Source organism: Manduca sexta, chromosome 7 (genome assembly GCF_014839805.1).
Source record: "Manduca sexta isolate Smith_Timp_Sample1 chromosome 7, JHU_Msex_v1.0, whole genome shotgun sequence".
Taxonomy (NCBI): Eukaryota; Metazoa; Arthropoda; class Insecta; order Lepidoptera; family Sphingidae; genus Manduca; species Manduca sexta.
Genome location: NC_051121.1, coordinates 1,336,029 through 1,345,802, shown reverse-complemented (window position 1 = coordinate 1,345,802; position 9,774 = coordinate 1,336,029). Strand labels below are relative to the sequence as shown.

At 35.3% G+C, this 9,774-nt stretch overlaps 1 non-coding gene across 1 annotated transcript; it reads right to left on the bottom strand.

The window, feature by feature from the left end:
- Positions 1-9,376: 9,376 nt before the first annotated feature.
- Trnar-ucu lies at positions 9,377-9,449 on the bottom strand. Its single transcript has one exon. It is a non-coding gene; the product is annotated as a tRNA-Arg (tRNA).
- Between the last annotated feature and the right edge of the window lie 325 nt (positions 9,450-9,774).

Sequence of the window (9,774 nt, the reverse complement as noted above, 5' to 3'; positions counted from 1 at the left end):
TTAAAATAACGTATTCGGTAAACCTCTTAGTAGTGGAGGCCCGGTCCGTCATAATGAAATATAAAGTTAGAATTGGTAATATGAGCTCCTATTGTCTGAGTTTTGAGTAGCAATAATATTTTGTTCTAAATAAAAATATTAATGCAATAATTCCGCGTACGTACGTAAAAACACGTAACATTAATAAAGTACCCTAAAAACGGAACGAAGTAAAAAAATTCTAGAAATAAATAGGACTTCCGATGCCACAACACTCAGATCCTAAACAAACGTTTATAATTCCACACATCAATCTCGGAGCGAATGCTCAGAATTCCACGACCAATTTCTGCAAGGAGATAATTTTTTAGGATTTCCTTTCATAATACCAAACGACATAATTTTCAAAATCCACGTAAGTGCGTATAAACCATAAATAAAGAAAGAAATAACTTAAATTAAAAAGACAAACTTACGCTGCCTCGCCATTTCATATAAGGCGCCACAAAATACAATAAACTAACACACCATAAACATCGTAATCCAGTCCCAAAACCCATAACATCTGGGACAAAGCGGGCACAGCGTATCCACATGATAGTCAAATCGGGCTGGTGACATTTCAATTTGTATAAAATAATGGACGTTGTGTTTGAAAGTCTTCGGGCGTCCAAAGACGCCGTGAGCAGAATGCAAACTAGGTGATTTTGGGCGATAGCGTCGCTGGATGTGGCAATTCAGATATAGAGACTGTTATTATGTGATTTTTTGTGAATTATGATATGAATATGGTGGGATGTTTGTTAGAAGTAAACGCAGAAACCGGTCGGATGAAACTTAGCATGTAAGTAGATAGGCTATGTTCTAGATATATGCCGATTCTTGGAAAATTACATGGGATATTTTAATAGCAAAGAGCTTTCATACGAAAGAAGTCCCAATTAACACATACTATTCCAGTAAATAGCGGCAGATGCATAGCATTCCTCAACCAAGTTAACATGTATTTTTATTCTACGTGAAATATTCTCAAAGAAACATTTCTAATTGAAATTGTATGTGGTATACTTTAGCTATTGAAATTGCTAATTAATTATTATACTTTTTATACGCAAAAACAAAACTAACATATTACGCTTTCCTAAGAGTAAGCAGAGTAACAACCAGGGCACCTACTTTTCGTCTATATATTCCGCCCATAAAGGAACTGCTCTAAACAGCAATAAAAAGCAAACAAATGTAATTTTTCTCTTTTCTGTGTCTCATGTATTGTAGTTTATACCTTAAACTAATTTTGCAAAGAGTAACACCAGAGTTTCTTTCCTGCTCTTCTTTTATTAGCACTGCTTTCCGAACTGGTGGTAGTGTTCATTTTGAGGGATTCTAAATTATGTATAACATTTCACAGGTTCAAATAAATTATTTCATTGCATTTCATTTCATGATGTGATAGGGGATAAGCCTAACGCCTTATCGAGAATAACTTCGAATCTCCGTCTTGATACTGAGCAAAAAACAATTTCAATAGTGAATTTGAATCCAGGACCTCAGAGCGTTGACGCACCGCAATACAACTACGCCACCGAATATGTCAAACAGCCTCTTCCAAATCCTTTATATCGTACAACCGAGTAACCGAATTTGCGTTCTTGCTACGATACGACAGGTGTTGGAAGGCTCCATTGAATAAATTATTTTATTTCAGTCCCAATACATTTTTATAATTTGCATACTCCGAATGTGAATCGAATTTGGTAATTTCGTAACAAACTCCAAATAACTATCGGTTCGTACTTCGCGTATTGCAATCTGGGATAATTTTGAAGATATTATCTTATAACGAAACAAGTTTATGCTTATAACTTTGTATAAGTTTGCCGTAAACAGGCAGATTAAATTGTAAAAGTTGTTTTTGGGTAATGATTTGCAAATATACTATACGTAAACCTCACGAGTTTGTTTGTTTGAACATGCTAATCTCAGGAACTAGTAGTTTGAATTGAAAAAATATTTTAGTGTTGCATAGCCCATTAATCGAGGAAGGCTATAGGCTATATACGAGTAACATAACGCTAACCAATAGGAGCGGAGCATCAATGAAAAATGTTGCAAAAACGGAGAAAAATATTTTGAGGGCTTCCGCTGCGTGTGCTGCGTAAACGGTTGAAGTTACGCAGCAATCATGTATGACGGAATTGTTTCTCTTTAAAAGTTCTAAAAAATGTATTATTATGAAACAAAGTCCCGAGCCGCTTCTGTCTGCCTGTCTGAACCAAATAAACTCAATTTTGATAGAGAGATAATTTGAGACCCTGGGAAGGACATAGCCTATTAGTCCCGGGAAAATAAATGACGGGACCTTTATCCCAGAAAACTCCTTCACAGCAAGCGAAGCGAAGCCGCGAGCAAAAGCTAGTTAATAATGTAATTACAATTTGAAGAGAATTCGAATAAATTGCTAAACACCATCTATAACGCGTAAACAATAACCATTAAACACATTTAAGTGTAAACTAATTGCTTTATCAAATTATTGTTCGATTAATTAAGATCAGATTGGGTTTAATTAGGTACCACTTCGGGGAATGACATCGATGTGATATACACAGCAACATATAACTATAATTACACAGAGATTTGGAACACTGATAACTGAATTGACGTAATAATGTATAGCTGGAAATAGTATACGTTCAATTATTGTATTGGTAATCCTAACTAGTACAAATATACATATTCGTATCCATTTGGATAGCAACCACCGTACTCGATATGTCAAGCCGAGATGTCCAAGGAAGTTTGTCGCGTTCTAATTATCAACACAGAGAAGTTATATCAAAATTAATTATAAATAAAAATCTCACCTTAATCTAGCTTAAAATTATTTTAATAAAATACTTCTTGGTATTAGAGCTTAAAATAGACTATGTGTAAAGGGGGACAGCTAACTCGGTTGTGGATGAGGCGGCGACTTCCAAAGGAGTAGTCTAATGTATATTAACCATAAAATGTTATCTCCATAAAAATCATTCTACATTATGTTTGTTGCGGTTATTCGCGCGGTCAGGTGTTTTATGAAATGTCTGAATACGGAAAACTTTATTGCAACGGTTTTATGACCTTTCTTTATGTTTCCATGACTTTTCATCTACTGGTCTGGTCGACACAATTATGCCCGTCTGTTATGATCAATATATGTGCATAACAGACGGGCATAATTGTGTCGACCAGCGAGGTGTAAGCACCTCTCATTTCGACACTCTAGATATCAGATAGAGATCTGGACAACACTCCACTTACCATCAGGTGCGGTTGAGTCACCTTGCCGTACGTGCCTTGAAGTACGAGTATAAAGTAGACCCATTCATATAAAGATAGACGACCTGCGGCCGCATCCAAGATGCATTTCTACAATCGATAATCGTTTCACAAAGGGACTTCATAGCCAATCCTTCAATCGATACAAACAGAAAACCTCATAATCTTCTCTTAAATCAGAACTACTTCGATATACAATCCCATTTAGATCATTTCACCAGACAATCCAAAAAAACCTTCCAAATCAAAACAATTCCACATCCCATTTCCTTTACGACCTTCGTCTAGATAATGTTGGTTTGCTAAGTAGTTTAGAAGTTACCGCTGGCGTTACCTTTTTCCACCAACACTTAAGTAACATTAAGTACTTAGGTAAGTTGCTCGGGCGTCGTGCAAAGGAAATATACCTAAGGGCTAACATATATGAAGTGTTAAAACGCGATAATCGCTTGTAAGTCTTCCAATCTCGTAATGTAATAATGTTGCGTAAAGGATCAACGGATTACGGATAAGAAAATGGTGTAATATGTTTTGTATTGTCTTCAAAGCTAATATTAATTAAGGGTTAGACTTTGCGTCCGCCATGCTGGCCCGATGCGGTTCGACTTCTTATTTCATCATTCTTTTTTATTCTTTTGTTAAGGTGAGCGATAATTTTACACATTTAATTCCATAAACCTGTATAAGTAAATGTGTGTCTAGACTTTTAAGGCTATTAATTCTAACCTGGGACTATCATATCAACCATCAGTACTTATGATACTATAACTGCGCTTAAAATAGATGATAAGAAGACGATTGATATAGTTAATGTATTGCAATCTTATTTAAGTGTATAAAAATATACTTATTCCAACACAGTTTTTTCGATTGAGCGAAGAAAGATGGTCTGGGTCTGCTCAATTGCTAATAATTTAATTAAACGACAAAGTTGTTGTTGGTAGCAGTAAATCAAATCCTTGGTAGATAACAATCCAACTTTAGTAACTAAAAATGGTTTCCAATCCGTTTCGTCATTTCACGAAATATTTTAGGCAATATCACACATTTTAGGCAATATCAGAACTTGTTTCAGACATTCATCTCAATCTATCTTTCACAAAAAAATCTAAAAAACGAAATAAAAGACGCATTATTTACAACGACAAGTGGCCATAAACTAGACTTTTGTGGTTATATTGGATCCAAGTTTGTTCCAAAGTTGGATCCAGCTATTGATCCAACTCGTAACAGGTTTCGGCAGTCTATATCCGATTAATAGGCTAATCAAGTTAAGCCATAATCTATATAAATACAAAGGTCTTTGCCAAAAGGCGTTTAATTGGAAAACTCTTAAGAACTTTATAAATGCGTGGGATTACTGGTTCCATCGGGTTCATTTTGTACGTAAAAGAGTACCTTTTATATTTGTACTATATTGAGAAGTTACTATCGTGTACATAGTGAATACTTCGCTTTTGTTACATGTTCTGACGAGGGGCGTTCATAGTCAGGCAGTTCTAAACCTTCTAGCCTGATTGGGATACTTCTGGAAACCGTCGTCTTACGTTTGTCGACATTATGTTTGGACTACACTGTACCCATCATCAGATGGAGGGTTAGCATGGATCAAACGCGCTGAAAATACAGTGTCATATCTAATGTATAAAAGTCATACATGGACTGCACGAGGAGATTGTTAAAAATAGAAGAAAAAGTTAAGATATGGCGTAATAGCAATCCGTAGTATCTGTCTACCCTATCTATTATGATCACCAATAGATTTAGTCACATTGCCAGAATCAAAACAAATGACTTCTATTTCAATTAATTTGTATTCTGCATGGGATCAAATGTTTGTTACAACGCTAAACCCACACACCAAACTTTTAGGCCAATATAAAGTGAGGGAACCGTAATGAAAGGTACCGTCCAGGGAAATCAGCCGGTTTTCATTAGCTTAGAATATAAATCGCACTCATTGGAGCCAATTAAACGGGAATGCTTTACGAGAGACGTGAAATATTAGCGAATTTATATTTCATGTTAGTTTATTTTATTTGACTGCCTCGGTCGCGTAGTTGTACTGCATGCGCGGTACGGCAGCAATTGAGATCCTGGGTTCGAATTGTCTATTCGTTTACTATTGAACCGAATAACAGATAATTAAATATTTTACCCACTTCCAATCCAAAGTAAAATAAAAATGAATAACTGATGATTGCCAGTCAGATATTCTGTTTAATGCCTTGCCTATTTTGCGGAAAAACAATCGCTTTAAATTCCAAAAACGTAACGTCCCTTCCCAAAGGAGCATAAAGAGAATCATAATGAAGGCGTCTTTGATGTGTGCCGTTGAAATAATTGCTGTCGCGCGTTTAAATGTCAAAATTTCCGGGTTTATGTAGATACGAGGGTTTAGAAAGGAAGATTAGGGAAGGAGTCGTGTGACTTCGATATTTCTAAAAATGGTATACGATTTAATTATAATGCAACTAGCTTTTGGTTGCGGCTTCGCCTGAGTGATGGAGATTTACGGGATAAAAGTCCCGCTATATATTTTCTCGGGATAGAAAATAGCCTATAACCTTTCTAAGGTCTTAAACTATCTCCATACGAAATTTCATAAAAATTCGTAGATTTTGGGAAAGTCGATAACATACAGACAAGGGGACTTTGTTTTATAATATGTATAAGTAGATGTTAGCAAATATAAAACACTGTGCTAAAGATGTCAACTTGGAGAAGACATATAAAATGAAATGCCAACAATCAGATGCCGATTTTTCGTTTCCATACAACTTTTGTTGAACTAAAAATCTAATCAATTTAGATGAATTGTTGACTGTTTCAGCCAATAGCCATTAGTGAATGTCACGAATATATTGCAAACATTTGGCTATAAAATCAATCCACCGCCATCCAAAGTTTCCCAAAAAATAGACATAAAATATACTGTAAATATTCGCTACAAAGTCTATCCCGCGCCATTTAAGGTTGCCTAAAGAAATAGATAATAGAAACACCAGTCTTAGTACAAATTCCTGAGTTGATACGAAAATACGCTACAAAGTGGTCGCTAACTTATCTGGCGAAACTAAAATACTGTCAGAAGATAATTCCGGCCACACGCTCCGAGAAATCGAGTGATTCCAACTAAGAACGACTTGTGAAACTATACAGCGTCACATTCGTAAGCTACTTATAAATAAGGTACTCAACGAAGTACTTAAGTAGTTTTGTATGTACGCGGTTGTCTCAAAAACAAATGAATGAATTTTTTATCGTGGTTTGATATCTTTGACTGTTTCATTGTATTATATAGCGAATACATTTTTATATGGTACTTAAAAATATTTTGGATTTTACGCTCCGTTATTTGGCATTTGTAGATTTTGATGATATTTTTTTTTAATTGATAGGTAAATTAAATTGTAAGGCCTTAGGAAAAATACCACATAATTATTTTTATCACCACGGTTGTTCTTAGTTATTTACATAAAAAAAAATAGCTAAATTATTTTACATTATTTGATCAATAACCATTAATAAAATAACTTTATGACGTCAACATTAAAATCGCAACCAACTGCCATTATTTCATTTATTCAGTACATTTTCGCGTGTTGACTTGTTTTTTAGTTTAGCCGACAGCTTTAAAGTCCAAGCCGAGTTCAAATGAAAACTATTTCAGCCCGTGTTAAATACATTTTGTATAAACATAAATTACTTAAGTTTTGTAGGGTGTGCAAAAACTCATTTGGGACGAGGGTACAGGTCGCCTCTTGTGATTAATTATACGAATGAAATGTAACTACAATCTAGAAAAGTTTATCTGAAGGAAAACCTAAAATATTTTCACCTTAATATTAACCGAAGTAACCAATGATGAATCTAATAATGAACAGTTTGCATTACCCTGTAAACCTACAAAAGATCACTTAAGCATGGAAGCTGAAGTAGACAAACCCACATGGACTCTAATAAAAACTTGAAAAAATCTTCGTTTACTTTATGGAAATCGTACAAGATTAACTATGACTCGAATGCGTTCAATACGAAACCAAACCAAATACAACTCTCCAGCATCTGTTAACTAAAGAAAGCTTCGGACCTGCCAATAACCAATCCAGTGAACATTGGCTAACCACACAATCACGGCAAGGCTTTCACAGCCTTTGCGCCCGGCGAAAATTCCAGTTGAAATGACTTTCGACTTAAAATCCTCGGATTTTCCAGCTGCGGACAGGCCCAAAAAGAAGACTGTTTGCCCAACTTTCGTTCGGCACTAACTAAACTCATAGTGCTGAATCCAATATCGCCAGTACGTTTAGCTGACACGGCAAATTGGATTAATGGATTGGCTCCTTCTTCTGTCTTTGTCTTTGACGATCAGTGAAAAAAGTAGGTTGTATCTGCGTTTATTGAATATTGATTGCAGCTTCGATTGCTGTGAAATGGAATTGCTATACCGCGCTTTGATCGAAAATCTTGCAATTTTTTAACGCATAATTCAAATCTTAGATTTGAGTTCAATATGTTATATTAAATTGAAATATTTTTCTTCTTTTACTGTTACACTGGTTCATTTAATATGAATGCGAAACCGGGTGAAAACTTTAGCAAAATACATATAAAGTAACATTTTTTTTTACCTCCGTTACAGCCTTTGAGTACACTGCAAAGGAGTTAAGGGCATACATGCAACAATCCTTCGATAATGAGGGCTTGATGACTCCATGATGAGTTCTACATAATCCGTTCACTAGATGACGCAATAAAATATTTATAGATATCCGGATTGAACCGGCACAAATCCGCTTTCATCCGGTTTATTTTTAAATTGCATTTGGCCGAGTAGGTTTTTGATAGGATTCTGAACTGGCTTTAACTGACTAATCATAAATATAAGGCGTTCCTTCCTCAGCGTTCCTTGTCCACTGTCAAATGAATATGGGCAGCAAAGTATGAGAAAGACAAAGCAATCGTCCGGCTCAAAAACAACTAAAATGTTTACATTACAGATGTACAGAAAAGAAACAAATATTAATTAACACAGCAATGTAATAAAATTTATTGTTATTGATTTTGAATATTATTTCAATAAAGAAAAAGTCGATAATAGTTTGACAGTAAAAAATTCCTTGCGCTGCGCTCCCGTCATATATCTGCCGGCCCAAATACAAATTGTCATGAATGTAACTAACGTATCAACTTTTCGCCAACACGTTTTCAATCGTGGGCAGAACTACGCCAACCTATCTTATTAGATGTTTACAGGATGTCCCCGAAACGTGACTGGTCGAAACGAACCCTTAAGGCTGTTATTTCACTACCTTCTGGGTCTCATTATTGTGTGGATGGTTGCTACAAATGCCAATACTATTTTAATAATATTATGCATAAACAACGAATGGTGATAGATCTCTCGTATGTGAGAGTACGCCTGGATAGATACTACCGCAATGTCTATATCTGCCGCCTAGCGACGGGGTGTAGTCACTGTTGCATTCCAGTTTGAAAACCATTGTAGCCAGTGTAACTACTGGATATAATAAGACTTAACATCTCATCTGTATGGCGAGCGCAATGGAATACCAAACAATACTTTGTAATTCAAGGTGTTTATGAGCGGTCGTATCGCTTACCACCAGGCGAACGGCAAGCTCGTCTCGTCATTCAAATATTAATAAAGGAGGAACCATGAAAGCATTTTTTCTAATGTTTACTTACATCAATATTTTTAATCATAGATTTGATACATAATTAAAAAAACTAAACCTTGGAATAGTGCGCCAGCGAAATGTTATCAAGTAATCCATGATAAACAAATTTGATACCAAGATTAATTTATTAACAAAAATAAATACTTAAAAAAATATATTTGTGAAATATTACTTTTAAAACATTTTTTTTATCATTTATGTAGTTTCTTGCAACTTTTATTAAACACATAATAGTTAATATTGAGAATTTCAGTAACAGCATTAACACTATTGTATAAAAATTCGAATAAAGAAAACACATTTTCAACAATTTTGTGCAATACGATGACGTATTGAATAACCTTGGAAGTCTTAATTCTAACAAAATTATTATACATCCCTGGTGGGGATCGAACCCACGACCTTTGGATTAGAAGTCCAACGCGCTATCCTCTGCGCCACAGGGACTTGTGACGATTAAGAAAAATTAGCAGCTAATATCAAGTCGTTTCACATATCTTAGCACTTACATTTCTTATACAAATCGGTTACTAGCGTTGGGTTCTTGATAGAAAATTATACGTAAGATTTTTAATTGTACTAATACAAAGACAAAGCGGCGTTAGCCTAGTTGGGTGTGGAACGGACTGCAAAGACGAATGACCGCAGGTTCAAATCCCAAGGACACACACCTCTGACTTTTCTAAAATCATGTGTAAATTCTTTGTGAATTTATCGTGCGCTTTAACGGTGAAGGAAAACATCGTGAGGAAACCTGCACATCTGAGAAGTT